The following is an 18,056-nucleotide window of genomic DNA, read 5'->3' as shown; positions in this document are numbered from 1 at the left end:
ATGGCATTGAAATGTCATTTAATTTACATCTCTGCTAAAGGGGTCAAACACTAATTGAACAACAGGAGTGGAAGAATTAAATAAAAAAGGATAAGTAAAGTTAAAAGAAATGCCATATGAAGGTCAGACCAAATACTTCTTATTTACCATTGCAAATATGACAGGAAAGCAATTAGCATCTTTCTTCTCCTATTTACTATAACACTCCCATCAGTTGTAGAACTATAAAGATGCCTAGTTACGGATTTTAATGGTTTAAATACATCATCAAATTGCTCATATACATTGCTATTACTGGCAAATGCATATTCAACTAACTAAATGAAGACTAAGAATGAGTTTTTGGTACATTCTTGTCACTTGAACCACGCTACACGAACTATCTATTGTTGGCAAAAGATAAATTGACATTTTCCCATAAAGTTCATAATAGGGGTTATATAAATTAGAAAATAGTGACACTCTGGTCTGAGGGCTGTATTTGGTGTGAAGGCAGTCATACCCATACATTCATTTTAATGGTCACAAGTATCATACATTTCAACCTTGAGTATTCATAAAAAAAATAAGGCTCTTGTTAAATATATTACACATGGACTTTCTTTAAAATTGCTTTAGGAGATTCATAAGGGGTTCCATAATGTTCCAGGCTCTTTTTAGTTGATCAAATCTAAAGACATTACATTTGACTATGGTGACTAGTGGGTTTCAGCTATTAAAGCTGCCATGTTGATCAGAAATAGTCCAGGCCTTTAGATGCCACAGTCAATAGCACTTGTAGGATATAAATAGATAGACAGAGGGTGGGTGTTCCCTCCTTTATCCAATCTATCTCATGTAGTGTGATCATGGGTACAGATCAGATGGGATGGCAGCCAGGAGCCTAATGAGGGTCCTTACACTTGTTGTGTTAGTTCTACTAGTACTCCTGCACTGATAAAGCAGTCAGATCTCAATAACCATCTATACAGCATTACTGCAGTGTATTGTACAAGTGATGAAATGATCTGTTGTACAGATTAGCAAATCTACAGTAGGAGCTAAGCGACTTGCTGTGTTCCTACTGTAAATCCGCTCATCTCTAATCATTTGTTTATGACAGGAAGACTGCAAGTATAATATATATTTAAAAAAAAAATGCAAAAGGGTTTTCCTTTGAGGTCATGAGGGTCTGACCTCTTGGTCCCTCGGGGAACTATCTTTATTAACTATTAAAATATCCCACTAATAACACAATATGATGGTGGAATTATGTTTTATTTTTCACTCCCCCCCACTGTGTTCTAAGGAAAATTAAATGATGCCAATAAAAAATATACCTTAATCTGCTAAAAAATAAAAAATAACCTTAAAAGTAAAACAAAAACCTCTTGTATGGCTATGTTCATTATGTTCATGAAAAATTGAAGGGAACCTGTCACCCCCCCACCCCCCCGTGTCGGGGCGACGCCCGCCCGACCCCCAGGTGGAGCACCATATACTTTCCCCTTCCCCAAAGTCCTGGTCCTTAACCCGGTCCCGCCGCCATTTTAGCGCTGTCGGAAGCCGTGCATGCGCTAATCAGAGATGAGTCCGACGCTCATAGAGAATGACTGCTCAGTTCGTCATTCCATGCATTGTGTGCATTGGACATCCGTCTTCCCATTGACTTCAATACATGGCCATTGCAGTCAGTTAAATCGCGGCAAAACGGATGTTTTTTTGAATATCAGAATCGGACGCCTTTTCTCTATTGGACTCACACTAATGTCCCCCCCCCCACCCAAAAAAAAAAAAAAATGCTATATGTTACCTGAAAATCAATAGGTAAAATTGAAACACCATACCAACATGATGTTTTGGGGTTTGGCTTTTTCTTTTCGGGCATTTTGGAATCTTTCTGCTCTTTTGCAGTTTTACAGAATTACAGCAGGTTTAGAGGTTTTTTTCCTTCAAGAAACAATGCCATTTATCTTCCGTAGATTTATGGGAGGGGAAAAAAAAACATTTCCATAGGCATACTGACATTTATCTGACGTTTTTTTACCACAATATTTCAACAGAAATCCATGAATCACATGATTAAAAAAAAATCACATTTGTACTAAAACAAAATGTAAGGGAAAGAACACCAGAGGTAAAAATGCCTACAGCGATTTACACTAAAATGAGAAAATGTCCAAAAAACTGCCAGAAAAAAATTACAAAAGCTGGAAAAAACGCTGCCAGTTTTTGTTCAGATTTTTTCTGCCCAACAAAAACGTAATGCAAAAGTTGTTACGGAGGTCTAAATGAAGGAAAACTGCCACAACCAATGGCAAAAAGCTTTATGTTGGCTTTTTACCCATGCGGCCACAGATTTTGTCCTGCTTTTCCATGGTTAGCACCATTTAATTTCCAAATGCAGTTTTTACACAGAATTTGCAGTGCAGATTTAAAATATGCAGTGCGAAAAATAAAGGGGTTGTCCAGATTTAAACTTTTTTCTCTCTTTCTGTCCCTTTCCCAAATTTATACATACGACCCACGTGCTTCTAGTTCTAGTCTGGTCTTTTTCCCTGACTTTGACTCCCTCTTCAGCTGCACAGGAAGTTCTGAAGTTCTAAAGATTTCTATTTGTGTTGTCACAATACCTTTTACTGTCCTCCATTTTGTGCCAATACAGCACAGAACGTGTCATGGCACTGGGCGGTCCTGTCAGTAAGTCTTTTCTGATTGGTCCCCTTCCTCAGGGCTAATTTCAATATCTAGGCATCTGAATTCCTATGTCATGATCGGGCCTGAACAGGCATTGGTGCCACCCTCTGCTGCGAAGTTTCGACCTCTGCGCCAGAGACTGCGCTTTTGGCCATGATCCGTTCCTTGTTTTGCTGTGTTTTCTACTTGTGTCTTCTATGTTCCGGTCCATGTTTTCTTAGTTCTCCATGCACTTTCCTTGCTGTGGTCTGTTCACTGATTGTTGTCTGCTCTGTTGTGATTGACAGGTCTCCTCACTTCTGGCTTTCTGTGTTTCTCCTGTTCTACCTATCAGCTTGGAGTCCGGGACTTCTGATCCCTTATACCTGTGCCTCTCCCTTCACTCAGTGCTCTTGATAGCATTGTTCAGCTTGTCTGTCAGCTAGATCCTGCCTTTGCTCAGTTTGTCTGTATTCCTAGTTCCTGATCCCTTTGCTTGTTTCTTGCCTTTGTCTTTTGGTTCAGTGTTCCTTGCCTTGTCCTCTAGTTACCTTGTTATTGTCTCTGGTTTCTGTTTCACCATGTACCTTGTTTACTGTCTGTTATTGCGTTTAGTTCCTTGTACTTTTCCTTGTTCCGTGTTTATTAGTGTTTCTGACCTGGATTTCGTGACCTCGACTTTGCTTGTGGATTCTGACTCTGTACTTCTGCTGCCCGTTTGTTGCCAACCTTGCCCGCCGACTATTCTTTATTGTGTTAGATTGTCTCGTCTTGTTTAGTGTTTTCACTTACTGCAGCGTAGGGAACGCCGCCCAGTTGCGGACGGTCATTTAGGGCCTGCTCTGCAAGCAGGTAGGGACAGTGTGGGGGGTCCTAGCCATAGGGCCCACTTGTCCTGTGTCTCTGTGTTCCCGGGGGGCCTGACATCCTATTTGTTTGTTACACTCATTGTCACATGTTCCTTTTTAGCCATAGACAGTGCTCTTCCAGACCTTCATCACATGGTCCCTCAGAGCCAATAGAATCACAGAAATGGACCCTGCAACCTAATAGCAGTGCAGTGTTCTAGGGAGAAGAAATGGACCATCTATGCTGCATGGAAGGAAAGATCCAGCAGAGCTTGTACATACATGCACGGACATCATTGGACATCAGTGGCAGTAAGCTATTCTGCATAAATACTGTAAGGCTGAAGAGCTGACGGCCTCTATAATGTTGGAGCAGAGGCAGCAGCATCTGGGGATATGGTGAGGAATCATATGGGGGAATGATGGCTGGCTGTTTGTGTGGTTCTTACTTCAGATTGGCTAGTGGTCACTAGGGGAAGGAATGTGGGAGATATTACAAGAAGTAGGAGTGGTGGAAGAGGCCGGGCTCTGGCACACAGAGAATGCTGGTCAATGTAGTTTAGCATGTCCCTTGCTGAAATGATCCAAACCAGGAAGTAAAGAAAAGATGGGTGAATCGAAAAAAGTCAATGGTGGCCCCATAACTTAATGGATTGTGGCAAAAATTAACAGGAGGACTTGGGTAAGCTAGAACTACTATGCCTGCAATTTGTTTTTATTGTGCATAGAGTTGAACATGCTCTTTAAATCCATATGAAAAGAAGAGGATATAGATGTGGATTGCACATTAAAATCTATTATGAAAATATGCCTTTAGCTAATGTCCTGGTTGGCACTTTCCTCTGAGACATGGTGCATGTGTTGTAGATGGCAGCCTTTCAAAAAGGACATAAAGCAGCAGTAAAGCAGCAGTATAGCTAAAGTACTTTTTATTGTCACGCAGACATACAATCATATCTAGTGTAAAGTGTTTTAGCTCTGTCCAAGCCTTTCTCAAACAGAGATAGATAGATCAGTGTTTCTCAACCTTTTCAAGAAAAGTACCCCCATGCGACAAGATGCTCCAGCTGAGTACCCCCAAGGATACGATCGATAATAATCTTTGCTAGGGTAGATTCACGCGTACGCTTTGCAGCAAAATCTGCTGCAATACTCTGTACTCTTGTGGCCCATGGTTTTGCATTCTTGCAGAAGATTTTCATTCCGCAACTAGAATGTAGCCACTGCTTATTAAACTTATTAGCTGCCTGGCCTTAAAGATCATACTTACCTGACCATGCTCCCTCCTTCTTCTCAGTCTCGCAGGTCAGCCAGCCCAGCCAATCAGGCCAAATACGTCCCTATGTTGTCAAGATGCCTCCTTCTATGTAGCCAGATACCTCCCCCAATATACTGATACCTCCTCATGTAGTCAGATACCTCCCCCAATATACTGATACCTCCTCATGTAGTCAGATACCTCCCCCAATATACTGATACCTCCTCATGTAGTCAGATACCTCCCCAATATACTGATACCTCTACATGTAGTCAGATACCTTCCCCAATATACCGATACCTCTGCATGTAGTCAGATACCTCCCCCATGTAGCCAGATACCTCCCCCATGTAGTCAGATACCTCCCATGTAATCAGATACCTCCCCCATGTAGCCAGATACCTCCCCATGTAGTCAGATACCTCCCCATGTAGTCAGATACCTCCCCCAATATACTGATACCTCTGCATGTAGCCAGATACCACCTCAATATACTGATACTTCTGCATGTAGCCAGATACCTCCCCTAATATACTGATACCTCTGCATGTAGCCAGATACCTCCCCCAATATACTGATACCTCTGCATGTAGTCAGATACCTCCACATATAGTCAGATGCCTCCCCCATGTAGTCAGATACCTCCCCATGTAGCCAGATACCTCCCCATGTAGTCAGATACCTCCCCCTGTAGTCATATACCTCTTCAAGTAGTCAGATACCTCCCCATGTAGTCAGATACCTTCCCCTCATGTAATCAGATACTTCCACTATGTAGTCAGATACCTCCCCATGTAGTCAGTTACCTCCCCCATATAGTCAGATACCTTACCCATTTAGTAAGATACCTCCCCATGTAGTCAGTTCCCTCCCCCATAAAGTCAGATGCCTCCTCCATGTAGTCAGATACCTGCCCCATGTAGTCAGATACCTCCCCCATGTAGTCAGATACCTCCTCCATGTAGTCAGATACCTCTCATGTAGTAAGATACCCCCCATGTAGTCAGATACGTGCCCCATGTAGTCAGTTACCTCCCCCATGTAGTCAGATTTGTCCCCCATGCAGTCAGATACTTCCCTATGTAGTCAGATACCTCCCCTATGTAGTCAGATACCTCATCCATGTAGTCAGATACCTTCCCCTCATTTAGTCAGATAATTTGCCCATGTAGCCAGATGTTTTGATGGTTGATCTGATGTTGCTATTGATTAATGCTGAAATGAGAGAGGTCTGTGAGGGGTAACCCCTTGGAAATTTCTTTTTACTTCGGGCCACCCCTACCAAATAACATTCTACTAAATACAAAATAAAATAAAAAAACATTATTCAGTAACTCACAGGTGACATCTTTTTTCATCTGAGGTGTCAATTTTCCTATCCATCTGTCCTGGACCTCCATGATGATTTCTTGCAGTTATAATTCATCTCTTCAGAACCTGCCAGACAAACATCTTAGGCTCCGCAAATTTCTAGCAACTTTCTTCCTTTTTTCCAACCTCTAGGCTCCCATATGGTAGTCATGGTGTCATGTGTATTAAACAGAGTGGATATGTTGGTTGCCCCCCATATACAGGTTGCCCTGCTCTACCCCAATATAGTAATAATACCCCCTGCTGTGCCTTTCACATATTAATAATGTCTTCTGCTATGCCCCAATATAGTAATAATGCACCCTGGTGTGCCCCTATATATTAATAATGTCTCCTGCTGTGCCCCCATATAATAATAATGTCTCCTGCTGTGCCCTCCATATAGTAACCCTGCCTTCTGCTGTGCCCCTATATAGTAATAATGTCTCCTACTGTACCCTCCATATAGTAATTATGTCTCCTGCTGTGCCCTCATATAGTAATACCTCCTGCTGTCCCCTCCATGTAGTAATAATACCTCCCTGCTATGACCCCATAGTAATAATGCCTCCCTCCCTACTGTGCCCCATAGTAAATGTCCCTTGCCCTGTCACATAGTAATGCCCCCACAACCCAAAACAAACAAAAAAAACTTCATACTCACCTAATCCTAAAACTCTCTTCTCCAGATCCTGAGCCAGGAGAAGCAGAGTGAGCAATGGCACTCCAGAGTGAGGTTTGACGGGGAGAGAGGAGGTGAAGGGAGGACAGAGGAGGAGAAGGGGGGACAGAGGGGGAGAAAGGAGGTGAAGGGGGGGGGGGTGAGAGGAGGAGAAGGGGGAAAGAGGGGGAGAAGGGGGGAGAGAGGAGGTGAAGGGGGGTGAGAGGAGGGAGAGAGGAGAAGAAGGGGGTGAGGAGGTGAAGGGGAAAAGAGGAGGTGAAGGGGGAGAGAGGAGGACAAGGGGAGGTGAGGAGGACAAGGGGGAGAGAGGAGGAGAAGGGGGGAGAGGGGAGGAGAAGAAGAAGGGAGAGAGGAGGAGGACGGGCAGAGATGAGATGAAGGGGGGAGAGAGGAGGAGATGGGGGAGAGAGGAGGTGAAGGGGGGTGAGAGGAGGGATAAAGGAGGAGAAGGGGGAAGAGGAGGAGAAGGGGGTGAGGAGGTTAAGGGGGGAGAGAGGAGGAGAAGGGGTGAGAAGGAGAAGGGGGAGAGAGGAGGTGAAGGGGGGAGAGAGGAGGAGAAGGGAGGAGAGGAGGAGAAGGGGGAGAGAGGAGGTGAAGGGGGAGAGGAGGAGAAGAGGGAGAGAGGAGGAGAAGGGGGGAGAGAGGAAGTGAATTGGGGGAGAACGGGAGAGAGGAGGAGGAGAAGAGAGGGGGTTGAGTTGTTGGAGGCGCAATTACCAAGCACTCCATAGCACCCGCCGGTGGGTGATGCTGCTGGGGGAAGAAGAGGAATGAGGGCCGTTCCTATCAGCCGGCGTAGTGACACCCCCCGGACCCCAGTCATCTCATGATAGTACCCCGACTCCTCTTCTCTCCCGGACCTCACTCTGAAGATAACAGCAGCCGGCCCTCCCCCTGGCTCAGCATCGATTACGTCCCGATGAAAGGTGTGGGTGCTTTGCGGCGCTTGGCCCTGACACAGAGGGCGCATAGCACCCGTGCCCTCCATCCTGAGGCTTAATCAGTGTTTGTCCATAATTTTTGTTTCAACCCCCTGAGACACCTCTCACCTTAGCTTGCTTTGGTCCATGTTCAGTGTGGCACACATCTACATACTAACTAAAACAGTGGCTAATTTTCATCCTTGAGGGTACATTCACGCGTAGCAAGTAGACTGCAGATTTAATGCTGTGCGTTTCGCAGCAAATCCGCTGCAATACTCTGTATTATTACAATCAATTACCCTGCATTCTTACAGCAGATTTTCATTTCACTGCGAGAATGTAGTGACAGTCTTGGTTAACTATTTAGCTGCTGTGGGGTTAAAAAATAATAAACTGAGCTGTCCCACCACAGCCAGTAATTGGCTCAGCAGGCTGTCAATAGGCAGGGACCCGTAGACTCAATCAGGAGTACGGTGGGTGATTAGGAGCAGGTAAGCATTGGCTATTTCTTACTTTTTAACCTCACTGCAGTTAAATGGTTAACCAAGGCCATCTATTGTCAAGCTACTGGGTTTTCTTTTTTAAATCATAATCACAACCAAAAACATCCAAATGACCCTGATCAAAAATTTACATACTTCCAGTTTTTAATACTATGTATTACCCCCTCTAACATCAATGACAGCTTGAAGTCTTTTGTGCTATCCTCCAGTTCCTGTAAATTCCCAGGCTGTCTTGCATGAACTGAATGCTTGAGATTTCCCCAGAGTGACTCAGTGATATTCAGGTCAGGTCGATCATGACAACCAAAAACATCCAAATGACCCTGATCAAAAGTTCACATACCCTGGTGATTTTGGTCTGATACGATGCACAGAAGTTGAAACAAATTGACAAAAATGTATGCCACAACTGCAAGGAAAATTGTTTGGGATGCAAAGAAAATCCTATGAATAACATTAGCTAAAATTAGGGATTGTCTGAAAAATAGCAATGTGGCTGTTTGAAGATGCACAATAAGAAGGTCATAAGACAGCCATCACTGGGCAAGTGCAACAACCTATCTTGCCCACAATACGACAAACAGCATAGAGAAAAGCCTCAAAACTTCTTGAACAAGGTCATTTGAAGTGATAAGACAAAAATCAAACTTTTTGGCCACAACTATAAACGTTACATTTGGAGAGGTGTTAACAAGACCCATGATGAAAGGAACACCATTCCTACTTTAAAACAAGGAGATGGATCACTGATGTTTTGGGGATGTGTACTCTACAAAGGCACAGGAAACTTGGTCAGAGGAAAGGAAAGATTAATGCAACACATTATCAGAAAATACTGGAGGAAAATTTACATTCATGAGCCCAAAGGCTGTGCATGTTTCGACATGAAAATGATCCAAAGCACAAGGCCAAGTCAACTTGTTATTGGCTACAACAGAACAAAGTGAAGGTTCTGGAATGGCCATTTCAGTCTCCTGACATCAATATCATTAAGCCATTCTGGGGAGATCCCAAAGGCGAAGTTTATGCAAGACAGCCCAGAAATTTACAGGAACTGGAGGCTTTTTGCCAAGAAGAATGGGCAGCTTTACCATCTGAGAAAATAAAGAGTCTCATCCACAACTACCACAAAAGACTTTAAATTGTCATTGATGTTAGAAGGGGCAATACTAAGAACTGGGGTATGTAAACTTTTGGGTCATTTGGATGTTTTTGGTTGTCATTATGATTTAAAAGAGAAAACACATTAGTTTGACAATAAATGACTTTGGGTATGTAAATTTTGAGCACAATTGCATATATATATATATATATATATATATATATATAAATATATGTTTGTATGTGTTTGTGTGTGTGTATTTATTGGAGGCTGCATATCTAAATGATCATAGATGGGTTGAGGGCAAAGGCGAAGCATTTGAAACTTTAGCTAGGGCATTACATGAGTTGAGAATGGCTCAAGGATAAAGGACTGGCTGGATAAATATGAGATATTTACTAATGGATTCTTAATTTATTAAGAATGTATGTAAAACACACAATAGGCAAAATAAGTAATTTCCCATTCAAGGAGCAATTAAATGTAATAAACTAGAAACAAAAAGAGGCAACTGGGAATGGGGAAATAAAAAAAAAAAGGTGAGAGGGATATGCAAAGTAATAAGGTTTAAAGGGATATTCCAGAGAATAAATTTTACATTTGAAAATGCCCAGGTGAGCAGTATAACATTAAAGGAGTACTCCGGAGACTAAACATTTTTAATGCATTACTTTGTTGTATAATTTTATTTAAAAAAAAATGTATATTTTTATGTACATATATACTTTTGTTGACTGTCAGCAGTAGGGGGTGATATGACCCCCTCTGCTATCACTCATGTTTGTGTCGGGAACTGCAGAGCTATATAGCGCTGCAGTTCTAGATCCCCTGCTCTGATATAGTGCTGTTGCACCGTGCTATACAGGAAAGGGTCCTGTTCCCCTTGTGTAGTGTATATTCTTATATACAATATCTGGGTGAAAGCTGCCCGACACAATCGTTGTGTGCAGCATCCTCTCCCAAGGTGAGCGGTCCCTGTTAGCACTGCTCACTGTGCTAGGACCATTAGCAGCTCGAGCTGTGATAGCAGTGACTGATCACTGTGAAGAGGCTGCTGGACACATCGATCATTAAAAGGGTTATCCAGCGCTACAAAAACATGGCCACTTTCTTCCAGAGACAGCACCGCTCTTGTCTCCAGTTTGGGTGGGGTTTGCTACTTAGTTGCATTGAAGTGAATGGAGCTTGATTGCAAACCACACCTGAACTGGAGACAAGAGTCTTGCTGTCTCTGGAAGCAAGTGGCCATGTTTTTGTAGCACTGGATAACCCCTTTAAGTCTCAAGCGATTATTTAAGTAAGGTGTCAATCCAGCAGAAATGCCTGCCCAGCCACCCACCAGCCTTAGAGATCTTAGAGAGAAGTTATGGTATAGCCAGAACATTTTACCTAGGTGGTGTATTTCTTTTTATTTCACCTATGATAAGAAGTTTATTGCTTTTTCTATTGTGTCATGGTTGTATGATTCTGTTTTGCATCCATTAAAGTAAGGCACGATATTCTATACAGGGCAGAGACATTTGGGTGGAGAAAAGGTGTGGTAATGTAGTTCAATTGAAAATAGTTTGGTCTCCAAATGTGTATTCAATGAGATAAACAGTATACGGCTAAGTTTACACAACTTATTTTTTCATTTACTAATGGCCGTACATACATTGCATTGAGTGTACTGGAATCCAAGCCAGAGTGTATTCAAGCAGCTGATGAAAAACTGAATTGAATAGCAGTTGCACAAGGCTGACAGAGCAGACAATGTAAAGTACGGCTCTGGCCGCACTTTACATTATCGGCTATGGTATTTGCAATGCAGGCACACCCGAACGTGCCTGCATTCCAAATCCAAAGAAATTAAGCTCATCTGGCCTGTAGTACCAGCCGGGATGAACTTCACTGACACTGGCCGTTCTCTGAGTGGAAAGATAGGTAAAAACAGGCTTACTACTCATGGCCCGTTGAGACATTCTAAGGTGTTTATTCTGACAAATACGTTTACGAGTTAATGCTGTTGAATATTTTAGTATGGGTAGGGAAAAAGGGGCATGAAAATCTTGGTAGGGCTACCATGTAAAAATCACAGACTAAACCTAGCCATGTTGGAGATTGTATTGGCCACCTAGTAAGGTCATAAGTGATGAGGTTGTGTGATAAGGATTATAGATCCATATACTGTACTTGGAATTACTGCCCTTTTTTTGATCATGTAATGAAACCCATGAAACCCCGGTCGGAGTGTTTACACATGGTATACACTCCGACCAGGATCCCTAGCGGCACCGTAGAAAACTGACATGTCAGTTTTCTGCAGCCGCTATTCATTGAGTAGTGGCCACAGTGCACACTATGGAGCGAGCGGCTCCGGCCGCACGATCCGTAGTGTGCAGCCGGGAGTTCTGATGCGGGCGCGCACTGATGCACCCGCATCAGAACTCTGCAGCACTAAAGATCATCTGGCTGGTACTGCAGTACCGGCCGGGATGATCTTTTCTAAAACTGGCCAATTCGTGACCAGGTCACGGAACGGCCGGTCTCATACTAAGTGTGCACATAGCCTTACACAGTGTGAACACAGCCTCAAGGTACAGTCACATGACTTCACCAGAGACTTCATATGTACTGGTAATAGGAGAGAACCCTGGCAAGTGTTTCAATTACAGGGTAAATAAGTATATTGAAATCAGAATGGGTAAGCAACTGAACATAAGTATTTTACATAATACATGTTACAGTATTTTTTATAAGTTTGTGGGTATTTCTGTTTTTTGTCACTGCTTGAGAGTTAAAAGGGTTATCCTGCATTAGAAAAACTTCTCTCCAGTTCAGGGGTAGTTTGAATTTAAGCTCCATTCACTTCAATAGAACTGAGTTGCAAAATCCCACCCAAACTGGAGACAAAAGCCAAATTGTCTTACATAGGTACTCCATTGATCCCTATGAGCAATTATGATAATGCTCATAAAATTTCCCTAGGGGGACAATTTGTTAATATATAAATAAATACATCCCATGATTTAAAAATATATATATATATATTTGTAATCACCCAAACAATATTGCTGATCTTGCACAGTCAACAGCATAAGCGTTAAAATCTGAAAAAAATTGGTGATTTTTGGTACCATCAAATCTCAGAAATTTTTTTAATAAAGAGTGATCAAAGTCATATATATGCAAGTGTGGTACCAATAAAAAGTATAGATCATGGCGCTAAGTATGAGCCCTCTAACATACCCATAGACGATAAAACAAAAGTGTTATAAGGGTCAGAATTGGGCAATTTTAAACACATTTATTTAAAAAAGATTTTATTTTTTAAGGTAGTAAAATAAAATAGAAGTTATATAAATTGAGTACTGTTATAATCGCGGAATGTAGATAACATCAGTTTTACCACATAGCAAACGGCGTAAAGATGAACCCCCTATACTAACCCCCGCCCCTAAATTTAATAAATAGCTTTTTAATTTCAGCACCCAAACCTTTTTTTTTAATTTTGCTGCATATTTTATGAGAAGTCAAGTGTGTAAAGTACAATTGGTGTTGCAAAAAAAGATCTCATGTGGGTCTGTGGGTAAAAAAAAAAAAAAGCAGTATAGCCTTTTAAACACGAGGAGGAAAGAAAATGCACAAAATGAATATTTGATTGGTCCTTAAGGGGTTAATGGCACTTTAGCATATTCTGATGTGGGGCATGTGGGTAGGAACGCTGCATAATATGAGGTTAGAGTTTCAGGTGAGGAAACTTTGCCCAATGGTTATTGAAATTTCATCATTTGCCATATCTATCGGAAGCGACTCTGCATTGTAGCTGTTACAGTTGGTAAATTTTGACTGTATATGAAGTTTGGGTACCTGTGGTTTTATAAATAAAACAAAATTAAGGATTTCATTGCATTTATGTTTGCTGCGAAGCATCCTATACAATTTATTAGCATATTTATATAAAGACACTTGAGTCCTTCTCAAGGCTGTATGGAATGTAAGAGGAGCCTTAAGAGGGCCATAAACATGGGACTTTGATAAGCCAACACAAAATCCATTATGATACTTTGTTGTAACGATCACGCCAGCAACGTACCAGACTAAACTGGCATATCAATGTCCTTTACAAACAAAACACAGTGGGGGAGATTTATCAAACATGGTGTAAAGTGAAACTGGCTCAGTTGCCCCTAGCAACCAATCAGATTTTACCTTTCATTTTCAAGAGTCTGTGAGGAATGAAAGGTGGAATCTGATTGGTTGCTAGGGGCAACTGAGCCTGTTTCACTTTACACCATGTTTGATAAATCTCCCCCAGTGAGCTTGTGCAAACTTGGAAATGTTCAGGTAAATTTAGCACTTCATGCCATTCACTGGTTTCCATGCACATAAACTCCAGCACAGCCCATTTCATTTTAGGCAAATATAAGTCTGCCATTGGCCATTACTAATGATCATTTGCTTGTAATTTACAGATCATGGGCAGCCTAAATTAAGTTGAAATCCTTTTACTGAGACGTTTAGTGGAATGTAGTTGGTTGCATTGGTTGCATGTAGTGCCTACTGTGACGTTATATTTGTTTCTAAACATTTTGTAGGTTAATTTTCACCCGTGTTGTAACAGTTGGGTCTGTTAAGATTTTTTTAATACTATATCAGTAAAGAGGAAATGTCTACATGCACAAATCTTCACATGGTCACATTAAAATGTATATGTATCTAAATGAATTAGTGGTGAATAGTAATAAGAACGTTTTAATATAGTAATAAACAAATAATTTGACACATTTCTGACATGTGTGGCCCAGAGTATAATGAAATAACATATTCTGATTGCTATTAATATTAAAGCTACTCTTTTTAATGTCTAAGATAACGTCAGACTCCGATTTGACAAAACACAGAAAAAAATCGCTATGAGAAGAGCAGGAGCTACAACTAAGAAAAGAACTAATTTATAACCAGTGACAAGTAGAACCTATGAAGTTTTTAAAAGAATGTGATTGTTGTCAAAAGGAATTGGGTAAAACAATGCTGTGTTCAGTTCTGGTTCTACTCAAAGCCATGGCTGAGGGGCTGCTGGAAGGCTGGTGGGCACAGACCAGCAAGGAAGTGAATTTTGCATACTGTACGGATCATCGCTCAGTTCAGGGCAGTCAGATTGAATCTGTGATCACCCAAATGTGCTTCATGAAACCGTCAGCCCTCATTTATGTCTAGCTGTTTTCTTCTGTCCTACTGTAAACAAGCCATGCTCTGAGCTGTCTCTCTACCCTTATCTATTTATGAGGATCACACAGACAGACCTCATAAGCAGCCACACAGATAAAGTTAAAGTTACTGTTTCCAGACAGCAGTCCCTGTGCTGGCTGGAAGTCAAAGAGAAGAGCAAGTTTGGAATGACAGAGTTTTAGTTCCTTTTAGAAAATGCATACCTCCGAAACATACACATACTGGCATCTTACGTCTCTTTCATGAAATTAAATTAGGGTTCCTTAATGCGAACAACTGTTCCTAGCATCAGCAACCTAGCTCAGAAGCTGTGGTCTTACTTTTATGATCTCACCTTTCTTTGGGCCTAGTTGGAATTCTAAGAAAGCAATATCTTGTCATTCTGGCACAGTTCCAGGTATCTACAAATTCAGTAACCTGAACAATGGGAGGGGTGTGTTGTTGGTAAGCGAAAAGCAGGTATTGTATTTTTTGTTATTGCTATCCTTTATGAATCATCAAGGTGCATGTCTAGTGATTATTATTATATGTGTAAATAAGTGAAATACATGCAAACCATACATATAAAAATATAATAATATTACAGTTTATCAAAATGAAATAATAAAAAATAATGGAAACTATTTTATAATTAATAGTTTTAGTATATTATTTAGATTATGATATTGTTTCTAGTATTAGTTATTAATACATAGTAAAATAAATATTAGTACAACAATTAACTGTTTGGGGTATTTTATAATTATCACTGACTTTTGTCATTGTTTTTTGGCCAAGATACCAGTTGTACTTTTACATTTGTATGCAAGAAAATGTTTGCATAAGAAAATAATATTACTTAAACTTTAGTGACAATTTATTAGAACCTAAAAATGTTAAACTGCAATAATAGTTTTCCCTTTTAAATTTTGTAACTGCAGCAAAATTTCTGTTGATCAGTATACAAAGCAAATAAATAAATAATGTTCATGTGGAGTCACTTAAATATAAAGAACATGTTAATTTATGAAATCTAATAATACTTATGAGATTGACATTTTTAAACATTCTGCAAAACATTATTAGAATTTGTAGCAGCATCGTAGATTTGAGAAAGATGAGGTTGCTGTATGTGAGGGTGTAATATAGTGGCCATCTACTTGTGTACTTTTGTTTTAATTTTAAAACAATTGAGTTCATATTTTATGTTAAATACAGCCAAAAGAAAAAAAAAGAAAGAAAGAAATTAAAATTACAGATATCATCAAAGGTTTGTAGTCATCTGTTGTATTATGTGCCTGGAAAGACATCAGATTAGCTCAGATGTACCTTTGAAGAGGGAATAGCATGACTATCAATAATACCATCAGATGCTAATGAGGGTATTTCCATTCTATTAATTTTGAGGGTGTTCTACAGTCATTTTCACCCATTTACACAAGATCATAAATCTTTCTAAGGTAATGTTTATATCCAAAGGGCATGCCTAAAACACCAAAGTACATGTGTTTTCAGATTTCTCTCACTGTTATTGTCAGTGCTGCTTAAAAGAACTACCTGTTATTCAGTATAATGACAATACAAAAGCAATTTAATAACTTGCTGAATAATACACTTAAGCAAACAGGATGAGGAGAGAAGTGGCTGCAGCTGCGTTTTTGGTTGCACTTGTCTATTTTTGCACTTCCTGTTTAAATAATATTCAAGATGTTGACAGGTTAAATGAAGTTAGGATTGTCAGAAGCTTGGCTTGGCTAGTAATTCATTTAGTTTAATATGCTTGTTGGCACACAGCTCACGTGACAGATAATGTTCCAACATATCACTGATAGGACCTTTCACCACAGCTTTAGGAGATCTAGCGGCCATTTAGAGCTTTCTTAGGTCAAAGGGTAAAACCATGTGTAATTCACAACAGGAGAGGTCTCACGGTCAATCCAGAGAAACAATTACAATACTTGTTCCACTACTATTCTTTATTGAAATCCAGTGATCCTTAGTTTTAAGTAGTGTGGCTCTGTTTAACAGACACTAAAGGCTAGAGCTACATATCTCAGTCAGTTTACAGACCTAACAAATAAGTGTATAGTTTATTGAGCCCTTATCAAAGAAAATTTGGATGTTTTGGATAGGGCATTGTCCAAGATAATATTATTATTATTATTATTATTATTATTATTATTATTATTATTATTTATGTATTTACTTATTTTTAAAGCCCCCTTGATTCAAGAGCGCTGAGATATCCAATAATTACTGTGGCCAAGAAGTTCATCTACCCACATTGAAGGTCTGGTTTTGCATTAGCCCCTAGTTGCAGAGTCATTTTAATACGCTGGTGGGCCCTAGATAAAGTCACTTCACAAGTAGCACTTCCCTAGCTTTAGAGAAAATAATAACGCATTATATGCAGCATAACAAAACAGAGAGGGTCAGATGCTATGATACATGCAGTAGTAGCATATATGCCCACAGAAAAGAGAGGGGACCCTCATGGTGAAGATCATACTAGACCAATAGACCTCAAATTACTATGTCAGGGGCCATTCAAGATAAAACAGTATAGAGTTATTATCCCCCGTACAGAGGATCTTTAGCTAGTATGTTTTACATTGGAGGAGTGTATGGGCCCTATTACACGGAACGATTATAGTGCAAAAAATCGTTAAATCGTTCGAATTTAAACTATAATCGTTCTGTGTAATTGCAGGCAACGATCGAAAAATCGTTTGTATGTCGTTGATCGTTGATATAGATCTGAACCTAAAATTATCGTTAAACATTCAATAACTGTTCGCTGTAATTCCACATTCGTTCGCTCAAGTTCCGCATTTGTTCACTAATCGTTCAGTGTAATAGCACATTGTTCATTGATTTCTGGGATCAAAAGGAATAAACGATCACAGTAAAGATTGCAATAACGATCATAGTAACGATCGTAACTAACGATTATCGTTCTGTGTAATATGGTGAACATTTAGGTTAACGATAAACAATCTCGTTTGCGATCGTTTATCGTTAGTCTTTAATCATTAAAAATCGCTCAGTGTAATAGGACCCTAAGCCTTTTAATTGTGTAATTGGGCCCATCTCCCGTTCAAACCCATTTGATGATTCCCTCAATTGTAAAACTATAGTCCCACATACCTTGGTAAGGGCATATCAAAAAAACATAAAAAAAAAAATGTAATCAGGGCACTTTAAGCAATATAATAATATAGCATCTCATTTTGGGGGGTTGGCTACAGGTCTTCTTTAACTCCCTTTATGACATTTGGGTAAGGTCCATACGCCTGTTTACAATCGACTTCCTCTGCAGTGGAGATTCCTGTATAGCTTCTTTATACCCAACAGATAAGGTGATAGGATCAATTAGGGCTAGGCCCCTACTCTCCAAGGGCTTGTAGCAGCAACCTTGTAGATATTATAACTTTTAGTGGGTAGATCAGGGCTAAAAATACGTGTGCTGTAAGTGTGGCTCCACTACTTGCTCTATAAATAAAGTAGTCATGTAAATGAAAAATGTAACTTAATAAATGTATTGT

Source organism: Dendropsophus ebraccatus, chromosome 2 (genome assembly GCF_027789765.1).
Source record: "Dendropsophus ebraccatus isolate aDenEbr1 chromosome 2, aDenEbr1.pat, whole genome shotgun sequence".
Lineage (NCBI taxonomy): Eukaryota > Metazoa > Chordata > Amphibia > Anura > Hylidae > Dendropsophus > Dendropsophus ebraccatus.
This window is presented reverse-complemented; position numbering follows the sequence as displayed.